This window comes from Oncorhynchus mykiss, chromosome 9 (assembly GCF_013265735.2).
Source record: "Oncorhynchus mykiss isolate Arlee chromosome 9, USDA_OmykA_1.1, whole genome shotgun sequence".
Classification (NCBI taxonomy): domain Eukaryota; kingdom Metazoa; phylum Chordata; class Actinopteri; order Salmoniformes; family Salmonidae; genus Oncorhynchus; species Oncorhynchus mykiss.
This window is the reverse complement of record NC_048573.1, coordinates 59,139,827-59,158,354: the sequence shown is the minus strand read 5'-3', so window position 1 is coordinate 59,158,354 and position 18,528 is coordinate 59,139,827.

Sequence of the window (18,528 nt, the reverse complement as noted above, 5' to 3'; positions counted from 1 at the left end):
TGATACTATCTTTGTAGAGGTTTGTTATATGGCAGTGCTCAGACCTTATTTGTATGTTCACCTCATGGTCCTTGCCCCATAGAATGCATGGTGTTTTGAGTTGGTTGTCAACTGATTGACTTTTGCAGAGGTCTTTGATAAGTGCTTGGAATGGTTCTTCCGGTGATGTGTGAATAACCATGTGTGCAGAGGAGCCTGTGATCCGTCCTGCTCTATGTTGGTGCCAAGCCTTACAGGCAGCCTGTTCTTTTGTTTCTTCCTCCACCTGAGAAACTTGCTCATCTGTAAAACCTTGTAGACTATTGTCATGACGTTGCCCTGTCTGTGAGGTTTATGACCCACATAAAGGGGTTTATGACCCACATAAATACCTTTCCCCCTTTTCTCTCTCTACTCTACAGAATAAACTATTGGAAAGCCCTTTGTTAACATAGAGAGAGTATGGTAACATCAAAAGGTTGGGAACGGAATAATATTTCGATAATCCAACCAGTTTAAGGTATCCGTTGGTACTTAACCTCTGCGCACAGAACCCGGTAGCGGGATGAAATTCATCGCTACATAAATAGTCATATTAAACATTCATGAAAATACAAGTGTCTCACATGTTTAGAAAGCCTAGAATCTTGCTAATCCAACTGCGTTGTCAGATTTAAAAAAGGATTTAATGCGAAAGAATACGATGCGATTATCTGAGGATAGAGCGCCATAAAAAAACAACTATTTCAACCAGCACAGGCATAACAAAATCACAAACTGCAATAAAATAAATAGTTTACCTTTGACGATCTTCCTCTGTTTGCAATCCCAATGATCATTGTTACACAATGAATGGTCTTTTGTTGGACAAAATCAATTTTTATAGCCTAACACGAAACATTTTGTGAACCGCTTGTGTCGTGAATTCCGTCTCATTCCATTTTCGACGACACATTTGAGGTAAATACACACACAAAACGTGACTTTTCCAGTCATGTTTGGTTTCATCGCAATCAACTGGTTTGTTTGTAACACAACCAAACCTGATGGGTCATTTCGCGGGACGTATTGACTGAAAGAAACCGATTTGAAGACAACAAGTAATGACATCATTGTGCACCAATGATTTGCCCGCTGTTTCGTTGATTGACTGTATTTTAACCCAATGACCACTGATCGTCTTGAAATCTAGCTGGGTAGATAGCCAATGAGCTGAGGTAAATGGCAATATGTAATGTTTATGTGTTGGAAGACCAACCCATGTAGTAAACTCCGGCGTAAAGAGGTTCATTCGCCATTGATGATTCATACCGGAAGGAGCAACGCATGTGTTTCCTGACCCCTCCTGTCTCAGCCTCCAGTATTTATGCTGCAGTAGTTTATATGTCGGGGGGCTAGGGTCAGTTTGTTATATCTGGAGTACTTCTCCTGTCCTATTCGGTGTCCTGTGTGAATTTAAGTGTGCTCTCTCTAATTCTCTCTTTCTTTCTCTCTCGGAGGACCTGAGCCCTAGGACCATGCCTCACGACTACCTGCCATGATGACTCCTTGCTGTCCCCAGTCCACCTTGCCGTGCTGCTGCTCCAGTTTCAACTGTTCTGCCTTATTATTATTGGACCATGCTGGTCATTTATGAACATTTGAACATCTTGGCCATGTTCTGTTATAATCTCCACCCGGCACAGCCAGAAGAGGACTGGCCACCCCACATAGCCTTGTTCCTCTCTAGGTTTTTTCCTAGGTTTTGGCCTTTCTAGGGAGTTTTTCCTAGCCACCGTGCTTCTACACCTGCATTGCTTGCTGTTTGGGGTTTTAGGCTGGGTTTCTGTACAGCACTTTGAGATATCAGCTGATGTACGTAGGGCTATATAAATACATTTGATTTGATTTTTGATTCCATTCAAAATGTATAACTTCACCAATTTGGCCACTTGGGTACATTTGGGCTACTTGTGTGGGACACCTGGGTGACTACATGATAAATGTCATGTAGAACACTCATTTTGGAAGTTATGATTCTGAAACTTTGACAAGTACTGTTGCCCTCTTATGTTTTTCACTGAAATTGTCCCCATCATCTTATCTGAATGTTTGTTTTATCTTGTTCATTTTAAAGATGATGATACAACAATAAAAATAAAAAACATATGTTTTTTTTTCATTGTATTATCTAAACCAGATCTATTGTGTTATATTCTCCTACATTCAATTCACATTTACACAAACTTCAGAGTGTTTTCTTTCAAATGGTACCAATAATATGCATATCCTTGGTTCTGTGCCTGAGCTACAGACAGTTAGATTTGGGTATGTCTTCAGGCGGAGATTGAAAAAAGTAGGGGGGTAGCTCTAAGAGGTTGAAGAATATGATGTCAGATCAGTTGTCATCTGAGACATTATTACTGATGATAGGACGACATAAATTGTATCTTGGAAAGTCAACCAACTTCTTTTCTACATTTCTATAAGAGCCCCCGTGACCCAATTCATGCCTGACTAAGCCAACCTCAGCGTGAGCTCTGGTTGCGAATGGTTGAACGACTATAACCTAACGAAATTAACATTGTGTTCTCGATGATGTGAGGACTGATGTCCATACATTTTAAAGGGTGAATTTCAACGTGGAGTTGACAATCGCCACGCTGGAAGGATGAATTTGGACTATACTAGCCAGAATATACCATGAGATTATAGTATGGCAACTTGGTATGAACATTGAACTCTTATTCACTAAAGAAGTGATACATCCTAGATATCGAGTTATCAGGAGCAGCTGTAAATGTGCGTGGCCTAGGAAAGGACGGACAATCTCTTCAGAACGACAGGGTACTTACTACAAAGTATCCGTTCTACCACATGACGACAGACTACAACGTATCCACCCAGAAATATTCTTCAAAAGACAAGGGAGATCTCTGCTGGGCAACCCAGCCTTCCATCTTCGACTAATCTATCGAAGCGCAGCTCAGAGTAAATTTATTTCTTGCATTTTACTTTTCCAAATGGCAGGTTATGTAGAATGCATAAAAATCTGTATTTACGAAAGCATAGCTTCATAAGGTCCGATAGAGACCCAATGCTTTTGTTCCTCAGTCTTCCCACTTTCATTCAAACCCAACCCCCTTTCTTTGTGTAACCAGCCGTCATATCGATTTTCGTCCACTAGAGACGTTTTCTTTTATGACATAATTAATAATCAATGTATGATCCATCCTGTGTATATGTAATTCTGTATGACTATTTAGGTATTTAGTAAATAAATATTTAAACCAAATGTATTGCTGATTCAACTTGTTAGCCAGGGTTCGTGAAGAATTTTACGACATTCAGATGAGACTGAATAAGGTGACGATTAATAAATTGACTGCTATTGATATAAAATATTACCAGGTCTTTAAGGGTTTATTCGGAAGACAACAGCTCTATAAACATTATTCCGTGGTGCCCTGACTTCCTAGTTAATTATATTTACATGATTAGTTTAATCAGGTAATATTAATTACAGAGAATTGATTTTATAAAATAGCATGTCATATCATTTAATCCATAGTAAAGACATGACATTATTGAACCAGGGTTTGGTTGTGAAAACATCAGCATGGTCCTTGAATGGTCCCTTATCAATGAGAGCATCTGGAGCAGCTGCTTTTCCTGTGAAGTTAAAGCTTTGGGGATGGGTCTCCTTTCCCTACTTCTTCTGTGTTGGTTAATTTCTTTACTATCAAATGAGGAGAGACAAACGTATCACACAAGTCAGAGTTATACTTGAACTAAATCTTTAATCACTTATTAATAAGGGAGCCGGTCAATACAACGCAAACATATAAAGTGAATCGATTTAGTGCTCTACGATTTTGATGGCTGGTCATAGCTGGTCGACAATTCACGCTCAGATGATTTGTTGAGATCCCTGAGACAAAAGTACAAAGGTCTTTTATAGCCAAGATACACCCCTTTCAACCTACATGACAAACAACAGATATATAGAATGGGTCACAAGGTTAAGATTTGTATGAAAGATACCTATAATACATAGCAGACAGTATCTGCTGTGTGAATAGTTTCATTGTGTAGAGACCAGTGTCTGGCCCTCCGACTCCAAACTGGAAACATCTCTTCCTGGTACAGTATAGAACAGAAACTTTAACTCATGCTCTGGAATGCTCTTTAGGTTTTATCACCCAAAAGACATTGTAAATCTCATCTGTCAGTGTTATCTCCCAGAGGCCCATCCTCAGTTGAACACACACACAATAGTTAAGAGAATACTCTATTCTGTTAAATAAAACAACCATTTGATGCAATAAAAGTATTATAACATAGTCTTGAAATTTTCCACCATACTTCTTAGTTATTTTTTTTCTTCTACTGTTTAGGTGGATACCAGGCACAAGCGATGCTAGTACATGCCATGCTTGTGTAACCCAGGCAGACAGAGGCTTCCAACTTGCAACAGGACAGCAGCAACTTTTGAACAGCTTTCACCTAGTCTAAAGAATAAATGAAGGCAGTCAGTTATGCTACCAATTCCATTTCATTTCCACCAATCCAGATTCCAATGCAGGAAGTACATTTTTGGAATTTAAATGGCATTGACCCCCAACATGAAGTCAACTTTTAATATTTTCTGAATTTAAGTGCACGTTAAAAGGTATATAGTTACTGTTTTTTGCTTACCCTGCCATGCTGTCACAGTGAGCAGCTTTTATCTTCCCATCATTTTTAACAGCCAGCCAGGTGTTGTGAGGCTTGTCAGTAACCCTCGAGGATGGTTAGTGCTGTCAGAAGCTTCAGATTTTACACGGTAAATCACCATCCACAGAGATCTGTAGTTCTTCATTTTATTTGCTGTGTAAATGTCTATTCATGAAAATAATAATGAAACTTGTCAACCAAGGTCTTGTCAAGCTAAATGGTTTATACAGCCCACTGTTAAATCAAGCAGCCATCCACACTCAAGTTAGAAGCATCAGTAAACGTAGGACTGCTAACCAAACCTGAAAAATCAAACATCTCACTGACAGATATATTATTATTTTATTTAGCACCAGATATGAACATTTATAGCTTATAACTTACATCTGTCTGGAAACTGTGTAGAATCATTGCTCAAGTTTGGAGGAGGGTGACTGAAGGGGCATGAGGGAAGACGGATCAATCTGAACTTTTCTGTGTAAAGCAAACGCTCGAGGGTGGGCAGCGTTGCAGAGTAAACGCTTTACATGTCTGTTGCACATACAATAAGGGCTAATAAAAAACCGGTGTGTAAAATATGTGAAATTACATTGACATCTTGTGTTTATTTTCCCCCAAAAAAGGATCAAGAACGTTAGGTATACCAAAGTACCGGTCATGAGAATGGTGTGTGTCTTTTAGGTCCCTTTTGTTGCTATAGATCTTTAATAATGTAGTCCTGCTTTGTGAAGGCTCTATGTGATACTCATCACACTATATGTTTTTGTGTGTGTAGATATGGTTGTCCTTGTTCGATAGAGCCATTGGACATCGTTCAACAATGTTCCTACCAGTGGATTGCTTGCTAAATATACAAGCTGGCATTTTGAAAAGGGAGGCATGGTGGGAATTGTGCTCCACTATTGGTAAAGGGACCGAAATTGGTGAGGTTTGGAAAATATGATGGCCAGTGTCCAGCATCAAGTAAAGAATGTAAATGTCCTAGGTGGTGCGTTTGCAGCGGTTCACAGATGTGATCACCTGTATGATGAGACTAAGATGAGACAAAGGGAAAAGTTAAAGGAGCATGGACATAGATGTCTTAAAGAACAAAGCGTAGTCAGGATGAGCTATGGATGCAGAGTTTTCTATGTTTGAGATGACAAGGGCGTTGGAGGGCTGCGTGAGGACTGCTCCTGGAGAAGATAGGGTGTGTTATGTGATGTTAATCATGCACCAAACAGTGTGTTGGAAGCAGTGTTAGGGTTGTATAATAAGTAGTGGAGGACTGGGGTGATACCTGCTGGGTGGAAATGTGCTGTTGCCAAGTGTAAAATCAGGTAAATATCCCTCTAGGGCAGGCAGTCATAGGCCTATCACGCTGACATCCAACACGTGTAAGTTGATGGAAAAGATGATAGTGAGTAGGATGATGTATTTCTTGGAAGTTATGGGTTTGATGAGCGTAGCACAGAGTGGGTTCAGAAGAGGGAGGTCTACCATAGATGTCCTGGTGACAGTTAGTAAAGAGATAGCCAAGATAGCCAATAAAAGAGGTGATGAGTGTTGTGTATTTTGACATTGAGAAAGCTTACGATACCATGTGGATGGAAGGGTTGTTGAGCATGTTGAGTGCATTGGGGGACGTCTGTATAACTGGATTATGGACTTCCTGTTCGATCGAGTCATACGGGTGAGGGTGGGGTCAGAATTGTCCATGTGGTTTGAAGTGGACAATGGTACTCCTCTGGGAAGTGGTTAGTCTGGTGTTGTTCACCCTGATGATAGATCACATATTTCAGGAGGTGGGACAGGGAGTGGGTGTGGCCTTGTATGGTGATGATGGGGCTGTATGGAAGAGAGGTGGGAATGTGAAATATGTGATGAGGAAGACACAAGAAGCTGTGGGAGTTGTGGAAGATTGGTTTCTAACATGGGGGTTTAGGATGTCTGTGGCCAAGTCCTGCTTTATGGTGTTTTCTAGGAGGAAGGTTAAAGATGTTAGGCTGCAAATATAAGGTAGGGTGTGTGAGTTGAAGTATTTAGGAAGGTGGTTTGATGAAAAGCTTACATGGAAGCGACATATTGAGTATATTGAAATTAAGGATATTGTTTGAATGTTAAATGATGAGACAGAGGCATTGATGCGAGTAACCAGTCTTGTTCAGTACATCACAATACATCCGGGTATCTCAAACACACCGGTAAAACACATGAGTTGCAGTAATGAACATTTACCAACAGATGGCATCACTGTGCCATCTTACACCCATAACAGATATGAAGGTGCTGAACCTCATAAGAGCAGTGGCAGGATATGATTGGGGATCGGATAGACAAACACTGTTATATATGTATCAGGCATTGATCAGGTCATCTGTGGATTATGGGTGCTTTGTATATGGATTGGTGGCCAAAACGGTACTCCAGTGCATGGATACGATACAGTCAAGGCCCTGAGATTGTGTGTGGGTGCCTTCAGAACAACACCTGTTGAGGCATTGTAGGTGGATAGTGGGGAACTGCCACTGAGGATAAAGCGGGCCAAACTTGCATTAGCGTACTGGGCAAGGTTGAAAGGGAGTTCAGAAGGACATCCTGCGGTCACAGCAACTGGGGAATGCTGGGAGGGAGGAGTGGATAAGCAGGGTGGACAATCAGGCAGAAAGTGGTAGAATATGGACTGGGGGAGAGAAAGATGGGGCCTTCAATTGCATTGGAGAACATTCCTCCCTTTCCGAAACCAGGTGTAGATATGATTGTGGGTAGGAGAGAATGGGGTGAGGACGTGAGAGGGTGTGTGTAGAGATATATAGATAATCGTTTTTTTCTTTATTTTTAAGGATATATACAGTGCCTTGCGAAAGTATTCGGCCCCCTTGAACTTTGCGACCTTTTGCCACATTTCAGGCTTCAAACATAAAGATATAAAACTGTATTTTTTTGTGAAGAATCAACAACAAGTGGGACACAATCATGAAGTGGAACGACATTTATTGGATATTTCAAACTTTTTTAACAAATCAAAAACTGAAAAATTGGGCGTTCAAAATTATTCAGCCCCCTTAAGTTAATACTTTGTAGCGCCACCTTTTGCTGCGATTACAGCTGTAAGTCGCTTGGGGTATGTCTCTATCAGTTTTGCACATCGAGAGACTGAAATTTTTTCCCATTCCTCCTTGCAAAACAGCTCAAGCTCAGTGAGGTTGGATGGAAAGCATTTGTGAACAGCAGTTTTCAGTTCTTTCCACAGATTCTCGATTGGATTCAGGTCTGGACTTTGACTTGGCCATTCTAACACCTGGATATGTTTATTTTTGAACCATTCCATTGTAGATTTTGCTTTATGTTTTGGATCATTGTCTTGTTGGAAGACAAATCTCCGTCCCAGTCTCAGGTCTTTTGCAGACTCCATCAGGTTTTCTTCCAGAATGGTCCTGTATTTGGCTCCATCCATCTTCCCATCAATTTTAACCATCTTCCCTGTCCCTGCTGAAGAAAAGCAGGCCCAAACCATGATGCTGCCACCACCATGTTTGACAGTGGGGATGGTGTGTTCAGCTGTGTTGCTTTTACGCCAAACATAACGTTTTGCATTGTTGCCAAAAAGTTCAATTTTGGTTTCATCTGAACAGAGCACCTTCTTCCACATGTTTGTGGATGACACTTTTTATGGATATCTTTAAGAAATGGCTTTCTTCTTGCCACTCTTCCATAAAGGCCAGATTTGTGCAATATACGACTGATTGTTGTCCTATGGACAGAGTCTCCCACCTCAGCTGTAGATCTCTGCAGTTCATCCAGAGTGATCATGGGCCTCTTGGCTGCATCTCTGATCAGTCTTCTCCTTGTATGAGCTGAACGTTTAGAGGGACGGCCAGGTCTTGGTACATTTGCAGTGGTCTGATACTCCTTCCATTTCAATATTATCGCTTGCACAGTGCTCCTTGGGATGTTTAAAGCTTGGGAAATATTTTTGTATCCAAACCCGGCTTTAAACTTCTTCACAACAGTATCTCGGACCTGCCTGGTGTGTTCCTTGTTCTTCATGATGCTCTCTGCGCTTTTAACGGACCTCTGAGAGTATCACAGTGCAGGTGCATTTATACGGAGACTTGATTACACACAGGTGGATTGTATTTATCATCATTAGTCATTTAGGTCAACATTGGATCATTCAGAGATCCTCACTGAACTTCTGGAGAGAGTTTGCTGCACTGAAAGTAAAGGGGCTGAATAATTTTGCACGCCCAATTGTTCAGTTTTTGATTTGTTAAAAAAGTTTGAAATATCCAATAAATGTCATTCCACTTCATGATTGTGTCCCACTTGTTGTTGATTCTTCACAAAAAAATACAGTTTTAGATCTTTATGTTTGAAGCCTGAAATGTGGCAAAAGGTCGCAAAGTTCAAGGGGGCCGAATACTTTCGCAAGGCACTGTATACAGTGGGGCAAAAAAGTATTTAGTCAGCCACCAATTGTGCAAGTTCTCCCACTTAAAAAGATGAGAGAGGCCTGTAATTTTCATCATAGGTACACTTATGACAGACAAAATGAGGGGAAAAAATCCAGAAAATCACATTGTAGGATTTTTAATGAATGTATTTGCAAATTATGGTGGAAAATAAGTATTTGGTCAATAACAAAAGTTTATCTCAATACTTTGTTATATACCCTTTGTTGGCAATGGCAGAGGTCAAATGTTTTCTGTAAGTCTTCACAAGGTTTTCACACACTGTTGCTGGTATTTTGGCCCATTCCTCCATGTAGATCTCCTCTAGAGCAGAAATGTTTTGGGGCTGTTGCTGGGCAACACGGACGTTCAACTCCCTCCAAAGATTTTCTATGGGGTTGAGATCTGGAGACTGGTTAGGCCACTCCAGGACCTTGAAATGTTTCTTACGAAGCCACTCCTTCGTTGCCCGGGCGGTGTGTTTGGGATCATTGTCATGCTAAAAGACCCAGCCACGTTTCATCTTCAATGCTCTTGCTGATGGAAGGAGGTTTTCACTCAAAATCTCACGATACATGGCCCCATTCATTCTTTCCTTTACACGGATCAGTCGTCCTGGTCCCTCTGCAGAAAAACAGCCCCAAAGCATGATGTTTCAACCCCCATGCTTCACAGTAGGTATGGTGTTCTTTGGATGCAACTCAGCATTCATTGTCCTCCAAACACGACGAGTTGAGTTTTTACCAAATAGTTATATTTTGGTTTCATCTGACCATATGACATTCTCCCAATCTTCTTCTGGATCATCCAAATGCTAGCAAACTTCAGACGGGCCTGGACATGTACTGGCTTAAGCAGGGGACACGTCTGGCACTGCAGGATTTGAGTCCCTGGTGGCGTAGTGTGTTACTGATGGTAGGCTTTGTTACTTTGGTCCCAGCTCTCTGCAGTTCATTCACTAGGTCCCCCTGTGTGGCTCTTGGATTTTTGCTCACCGTTCTTGTGATCATTTTGACCCCACAGGGTGAGATCTTGCATGGAGCCCCAGATCGAGGGAGATTATCATTGGTCTTGTATGTCTTCCATTTCCTAATAATTGCTCCCACAGTTGATTTCTTCAAACCAAGCTGCTTACATATTGCAGATTCAGTCTTCCCAGCCTGGTGCAGGTCTACAATTTTGTTTCTGGTGTCCTTTGACAGCTTTTTGGTCTTGGCAATAGTGGAGTTTGTAGTGTGACTGTTTGAGGTTGTGGACAGGTGTCTTTTATACTGATAACAAGTTCAAACAGGTGCCATTAATACAGGTAACGAGTGGAGGACAGAGGAGCCTCTTAATGAAGAAATCTTACTTTTTTGTAGGTGACCAAATACTTATTTTCCACCATAATTTGCAAATAAATTCATAAAAAATCCTACAATGTGATTTTCTGGATTTTTTTCCCTCATTTTGTCTGTCATAGTTGAAGTGTACCTATGATGAAAATTACAGGCCTCTCATCTTTTTAAGTGGGAGAACTTGCACAATTGGTGGCTGACTAAATATTTTTTTGCCCCACTGTAGATGGTTGAAAGGATCCAGTCAGTGGTAGGGTGGGGACAGGGGTGTATATCCCAGATTTCAGAGTATGTAAGGGGTTAACTGATTATGTGTCAGTGTATGCAGCCGAGTTGATGGCCATGATTAAATGGTCTGAGATGGGTGGAGGAGGTGAAAACTCTCAGTGGTGATCTACTCTGATCCGGCTGCAGTGTTGAGCAGTGTGAAGACGGGCAGGTCGGATAGGGGAGACTTACTTGTTTGTGGAGATGATGGTACTGTTAATGGGATTGGAGTGGATGGGAGTGGTGATAAGCTTTTGCTGGGCCTGTCATGCCAAATAATGTCCCCCAGACAAATAGTGTCCCCCTCTACGTCACAATGGGATTCGATAAACTATTAGCGTCAGTGTTATATCAATGGTGTGATGACCTTGAAGGTCATTACAGCCAATGAAGAGAAAGAGGTGCGGCTCTGTTCTGGGCCAGCTGCAGCTTAACTTGGTATTTCTTTGCAGAATTTGACCATATGCAGTGTTGTATTACTCAAGACAGGACTCAGACCATACGCAAGACCAGACTCCGGTCTCGAGACCACATTTTGAGTTTCTCGGTCTTGTCTCAGTGTTGGATACATTTGTACTTGGTCTTGACTGGGTCTCCAGGACTCCTAAATTCTTCCAGAGACTAGCCGAGACCAGTGGAGTAAAAACAAATAATTATCAGCTTCCATTCAGAAAGCGCATAAAACTGCTTCAGCCGGCCAAATATATACACTCCTTTCTTGAAACATTAATACCTGCAGACTTTATATCTATTAGAGCCATCTTTGCTCAGTGGATAACATATTGAACCTAGGCCTTCAATGTGTGACAGGTTCGTGATGGTGAAAGGACAACAACGGTAATACCAGCACACTCATGTAGGAGAGTGCACTTTTTGTAAAATACAAAGGGCCAGTGCCATAGTGGAGGATATAAGCAGGTATGCTTCCCCCATGCACAAATTAGCCTACACAATCGCAAAGCGTGTGGAATATATTCACATGCACACCGCACACATAGCTTAGTTTCAGCAGAATATCATCTGCAGGCAGAAATAGCAACAGCTCTCAACTGGTTTTGGCATGGAGCAGCTCACAGAAGAATGACATTGGTAGGCGGTAGGGTAGGTAGGAAAGACCTACCAAACTTATATCTACCAGTAAATGCTAACTAAGACAACAATGGGTATGCAAACCAGGTATTGAAAACGTTTGGTCCGAAGTCTTTGTTAGTAGGCTATTTGTGATGCCCAATTCAGTCATCATGTCCTGTTTGTATCAGGGGCGTAGGAAGATTGAGCAAAAACAAAAAAAGAATGCATTATTATTACAAAAATACTCCTCAGCAACAATGTTTCACACAACTTATTTTCAAAGAGATGGATAACAACAGCAAGCAAACTCCAATAAAAAAACACAGTACCACTCACCAGATGATGATAATTTGAAACACAACTTCTTGTTGAAATTTAGGAGAAATTAGCCACAACATTCTCTTCAATAACACCTGCCACAGCCGCTGCAAACTAGCCTACAACAAAAGATAGCTAGCTAGACCTTGGGAAAACTACTGCTCGCTGTTGTGCAGTGACCTGTTGGCCTTTGAGAAGGCAGAAATGTCCACATTTTTTGTAAAAACGGTCCCACCCATTTCAAGTAAAAATGTAATTGGTTGATTACACTGACACTCCAAAATGTTGCCCTAATACAGCTGAACGGCAGATGCCTTCTATCTATCTATCTTCTGATGGCCTAGCCAACCGAGCAGTTTTCTTTTTTCCCAAAACAGACTGCAACTCTTTGTTAAGGGTTTCAGTGACATCATTTGAGGTGGTTGCTGATGTGTATATGGTTGAATCATCAGCATACATGGACACACATGCTTTGTTTAATGCCAGTGGCAGGTAATTGGTAAAAATAGAAAAGAGTAAAGGGCCTGGAGAACTGGTGCGGTACATCACTTTATATGTTTTACATTAAAAACTTCCATTAAATGAAACCCTCTGAGTTACATTAGATAGAAAGCTCTGAATTCACAATATGACAGAGGTTGAAAAGCCGTAACACAAATGTTTTCTCAACAACAGGTTATGGTAAATAATATCAAAAGCTGCATTAAAATCTAACAGTGCCGCTCCAATAATTTTATCATCACTGTCTTTCAGCCAATCATCAGTCATTTGTGTCAGTGCAGTACATGTTGAGTGCCCTTCTCTATAAGCATGCCGAAAGTCTGTAGTTCATTTGTTTACAAAGAAATAGCATTGTATTCGGTAAAACACCATTTTTTCCAACAGTTTGCTAAGAGCTGGCAGTAAGCTGATAGATCTGCTGTTAGAACCAGTAAAGGCTGCTTTACCACTCTTGGGTAGCGGAATGACTGACTTCCTTCCAGGCCTGACGACAAAGACTTTCCTCTAGGCTCAGATTAAAGATGACAGATAGGAGTGGTAATAGAGTCAGCTTCCATCCTCAGTAGCTTTCCATCTAAGTTGTCAATAACAGGAGGTTTATCACAATGGCTTCAAGTGATTCAACACGAATTTGAAGATGGAGCAGTTTTTTAGCTACATGGTGACATTCAACCATATATGTTTCAAACAGAATAGAGCGAAGAGGATTTGAAAAAAATAGTTGGATTTAACTAGAAGCTCAGCTACAGCCAATGTCATCACTAATAGTAGGCGGAACAATAGAAGGAGTCAAAATTCACCCAAATCTGAAAAATGGCCAAAGAGCATTAGCTGAGCTGGAACACTAGTGCGAGGCCATAGCAAATTGAATTGAAACTAACCTTTGCTGAGCCTCTTCGGACTTGATCGATGCTTAGAATTCAATTTTCCCTAAATGTCACCAAAAAATGTGTACCTTCATATTTTACCACTATAATCCGTTCTTAGGACGAAACGGAAAAATAAAACTTGTGTAGAAAGTAAACATCCACACCTCGGTGTCAAGTGTGCTTATGTCTGCGTAATGAGGAAGTAGGAAAAAATGATAACTTCTGACTATTTCGGATCTGGCAATCGATGACAGCAGAGTACGCTGCCCAAATGTATGTCATAAGAAAGAGATTATCCTGATTAAAATGGTGTAGAACTTCAAAACATATACATTTTGAGATATTTTGCAAAATAGAGAGACATGTCCCTATTTCCCCAAAACAATGGCAGTCTGAAAGTTCTAAGAGCAGTCTTTTATTTAACCAGCTTACCATTTATCTGCTACCATTTGCCTTTTAGTGTTTAAATTTGTAGTTTGAACTAGGCCTCAATATGAGTGTGGCAATAACTTATTAATTTTTCATTATTCACAAATCTACTCTGATGACATGGCAGGCAGACTCCTCTGATGACATGGCAGGCAGACTCCTCTGATGACATGGCAGGCAGACTCCTCTGATGACATGGCAGGCAGACTCCTCTGATGACATGGCAGGCAGACTCCTCTGATGACATGGCAGGCAGACTCTTCTGATGACATGGCAGGCAGACTCCTCTGATGACATGGCAGGCAGACTCCTCTGATGACATGGCAGGCAGACTCCTCTGATGACATGGCAGGCAGACTCCTCTGATGACATGGCAGGCAGACTCCTCTGATGACATGGCAGGCAGACTCCTCTGATGACATGGCAGGCAGACTCCTCTGATGACAGGCAGTCAGACTCCTCTGATGACATGGCAGGCAGAGTCTTCTGATGACATGGCAGGCAGACTCCTCTGATGACAGGCAGGCAGACTCCTCTGATGACAGGCAGTCAGACTCCTCTGATGACATGGCAGGCAGACTCCTCTGATGACATGGCAAGCAGACTCCTCTGATGACAGGCAGGCAGACTCCTCTGATGACAGGCAGTCAGACTCCTCTGATGACAGGCAGTCAGACTCCTCTGATGACAGGCAGGCAGACTCCTCTGATGACATGGCAGGCAGACTCCTCTGATGACAGGCAGTCAGCACACTTCTGAAAACAAACTGCTCAGCAAAGCAAAGTATTTTTTTGAAAGCTACCAGATTTATTTTAAAAAGCTCATTTTCAATGTCTGTGTCCAGTGTCTATGTGTTTATATGTTAAGGGGGTATTACTTGTTATGTTATCCATGTAAAGAAATATAAACATTTTTATAATTAAATGTATGGTGTATTCCGTTTATGCGCAAAGCCAGTCAGTTTCATTGTTATGCTCTAAATTGTTATATTATGGTTGTAAGTGATAAATTAGGTAATTACTACTTCAGTAAGGATATACACTTTATTCAGTGACTTTAGGTTTGAAACTTTTTGATCTGATCGACAGTTCCAAAAAATTTATGAAGTGCAATTGCTAAATAATTCCAATAGATAGCAGCATAAGACCACGAATGACATTGAGGAAGATGAGTTTTCTCCCTAGATACACCACGCCCCTTCATCAGCAGCCAGCTTGCGGTCACAGGAAACCGCCCGTGCATGCTTTTTTCTGTCCCTTTCCACACCGCTAACGCAATATGAAGGACTGAAAAAGTAACAGATTACTACGACTGGTCCTATCTGGCCGGACCGCCAGCAGGGCCCATCTGGCCGGCAGACCCTATCCGGACCTACCTACATGGCCGGCCGGACTAATCTTTGGAATTAATAAGAAAAATACACTTGATTTCTCAGATGCCTCTCCAATGTCTTTATGGTCTGCTATGAAATAATAACTTTTAATTGCTAAATAATTCCAATAGATGGCATACATAAGACCACGAAGTATCAGTTATAGGCTACAAGCAGCAATATGATTGACATAAAATAGCATGCAACCAAAGACTATATGCCCCATGATTTTCTAAAAATGATTACTCATTACTTTACAGTATATACACTACAGTTCAAACGTTTGGGGTCACTTAGAAATGTCCTTGTTTTCCATGAAAACATACATGAAATGAGTTGCAAAATGAATAGGAAATATAGTCAAGATGTTGACAAGGTTATAAATAATGATTTCTAATTTAAATAATAATTGTGTCCTTCAAACTTTGCTTTCGTCCAACAATCCTCCATTTGCAGCAATCACAGCCTGTTGAGGTAATCTGAAGAGGTTTCACCCCATGCTTCCTGAAGCACCTCCCACAAATTGGATTGGCTTGATGGGCACTTCTTACGTACCATAAGGTCAAGCTGCTCCCACAACAGTTCAATAGGGCTGAGATCCAGTAACTGTGCTGGCCACTCCATTAGAGACAGAATACCAGCTGCCTGCTTCTTCCCTAAATAGTTCTTGCATAGTTTGGAGCTGTGCTTTGGGTCATTGTCCTGTTGTAGGAGGAAATTGGCTCCAATTAAACACCGTCCACAGGGTATGGCATGGCATTGCAAAATGGATAGCCTTCCTTCGTCAAGATCCCTTTTAGCCTGTACAAATCTCCCACGTTACCACCACCAAAGCACTCCCAAACCATCACATTGCCTCCACCATGCTTGACAGATGGCGTCAAGCACTCCTCAAGCATCTTTCCATTTTTTCTGCGTCTCACAAATGTTCTTCTTTGTGATCCGAACACCTCAACCTTAGATTTGTCTGTCCATAACACTTTTTTTCCCAATCTTCCTCTGTCCAGTGTCTGTGTTATTTTGCCCATCTTGATATTTTATTGGCCAGTCTGAGATATGGCTTTTTCTTGCAGCTCTGCCTAGAAGGCATCCCAGAGTCGCCTCTTCACTGTTGATGTTGAGACTGGTGTTTTGCGAGTACTATTTAATGAAGCTGCCAGTTGAGGACTTGTGAGTTGTCTGTTTCTCAAACTAGTCACTAATGTACTTGTACTCTTGCTAAATTGTGCACCGGGGCCTCCCATTCCTCTTTCTATTCTGGTTAGGGCCAGTTTGCGCTGTTCTGTGAAGGGAGTAGTACACAGCGTTGCACGAGATCTTCAGTTTCTTGGCAATTTCTCACATGGAATAGCCTTCATTTCTCAGAACAAGAATATACCGACGAGTTTTAGAAGAAAGTACTTTGTTTCTGGCCATTTTGAGCCTGTAATCTAACACACAAATGCTGATGCTCCAGACACTCAACTAATCTAAAGGCCAGTTTTATTGCTTCTTTAATCAGAACAACAGTTTTCAGCTGTGCTAACATAATTGCAAACTGTTTTTTTAATTATCAATTAGCCTTTTAAAATTATAAACTTGGATTAGCTAAAACAGCGTGCCATTGGAACACAGGAGTGATAGTTGCTGATAATGGGCCTCTGTACCCTTATGTAGATATTCCTTTTTTTTTTTTTAAATGGCCGTTTCCACCTACAATAGTCATTAACAATGTCTACACTTTATTTCTGATCAATTTTATGTTATTTTAGTGGACAAAAAATGTGCTATTCATTCAAAAACAAGGACGTTTTTAGTGACCCCAAAATTTTGAACGGTAGTAGAAATATACACTGCTCAAAAAAATAAAGGTAACACTAAAATAACACATCCTAGATCTGAATGAATGAAATATTCTTATTAAATACTTTTTTCTTTACATAGTTGAATGTGCTGACAACAAAATCAAGATTATCAATGGGAATCAAATGTATCAACCCTTGGGAGGTCTGGATTTGGAGTCACACTCAAAATTAAAGTGGAAAACTACACTACAGGCTGATCCAACTTTGATGTAATGTCCTTAAAACAAGTCAAAATGAGGCTCAGTAATGTGTGTGGCCTCCACGTGCCTGTATGACCTCCCTACAACACGCTAGCTCCTGATGAGGTGGCGGATGGTCTCCTGAGGGATCTCCTCCCAGACCTGGACTAAAGCATCTGCCAACTCCTGGACAGTCTGTGGTGCGACGTGGCGTTGGTGGATGGAGCGAGACATGATGTCCCAGATGTGCTCAATTGGATTCAGGTCTGGGGAACGGGCGGGCCAGTCCATAGCATCAATGCCTTCCTCTTGCAGGAACTGCTGACACACACCAGCTACATGAGGTCTAGTATTGTCTTGCATTAGGAGGAACCCAGGGCCAACCGCACCAGCATATGGTCTCACAAGGGGTCTGAGGATCTCATATCGGTACCTAATGGCAGTCAGGCTACCTCTGGCGAGCACATGGAGGGCTGTGCGGCCCCCCAAAGAAATGCCACCCCACACCATGACTGACCCACCACCAAACCGGTCATGCTGGAGGATGTTGCAAGCAGCAGAACGTTCTCCACGGCGTCTCCAGACTGGCACGTCTGTCACATGTGCTCAGTGTGAACCTGCTTTCATCTGTGAAGAGCACAGGGCGCCAGTGGCGAATTTGCCAATCTTGGTGTTCTCTGGCAAATGCCAAGCGTCCTGCACGGTGTTGGGCTGTAAGCACAACCCCCACCTGTGGACGTCGGGCCTCATGGAGTTTGTTTCTGACCGTTTGAGCAGACACATGCACATTTGTGGCCTGCTGGAGGTCATTTTGCAGGGCTCTGGCAGTGCTCCTCCTGCTCCTCCTTGCACAAAGGCGGAGGTAGCGGTCCTGTTGCTGGGTTGTTGAGCTGCACTACCTGAGCCACTTGTGTGGGTTGTAGACTCCGTCTCATGCTACCACTAGAGTGAAAACACCGCCAGCATTCAAAAGTGACCAAAACATCAGCCAGGAAGCATAGGAACTGAGAAGTGGTCTGTGGTCACCACCTGCAGAACCACTCCTTTATTGGGGGTGTCTTGCTAATTGCCTATAATTTCCACCTGTTGTCTATTCCATTTGCACAACAGCATGTGAAATGTATTGTCAATCAGTGTTGCTTTCTAAGTGGACAGTTTGATTTCACAGAAGTGTGATTGACTTGGAGTTACATAAGTGTTCCCTTTATTTTTTGAGCAGTGTATATATAAACAA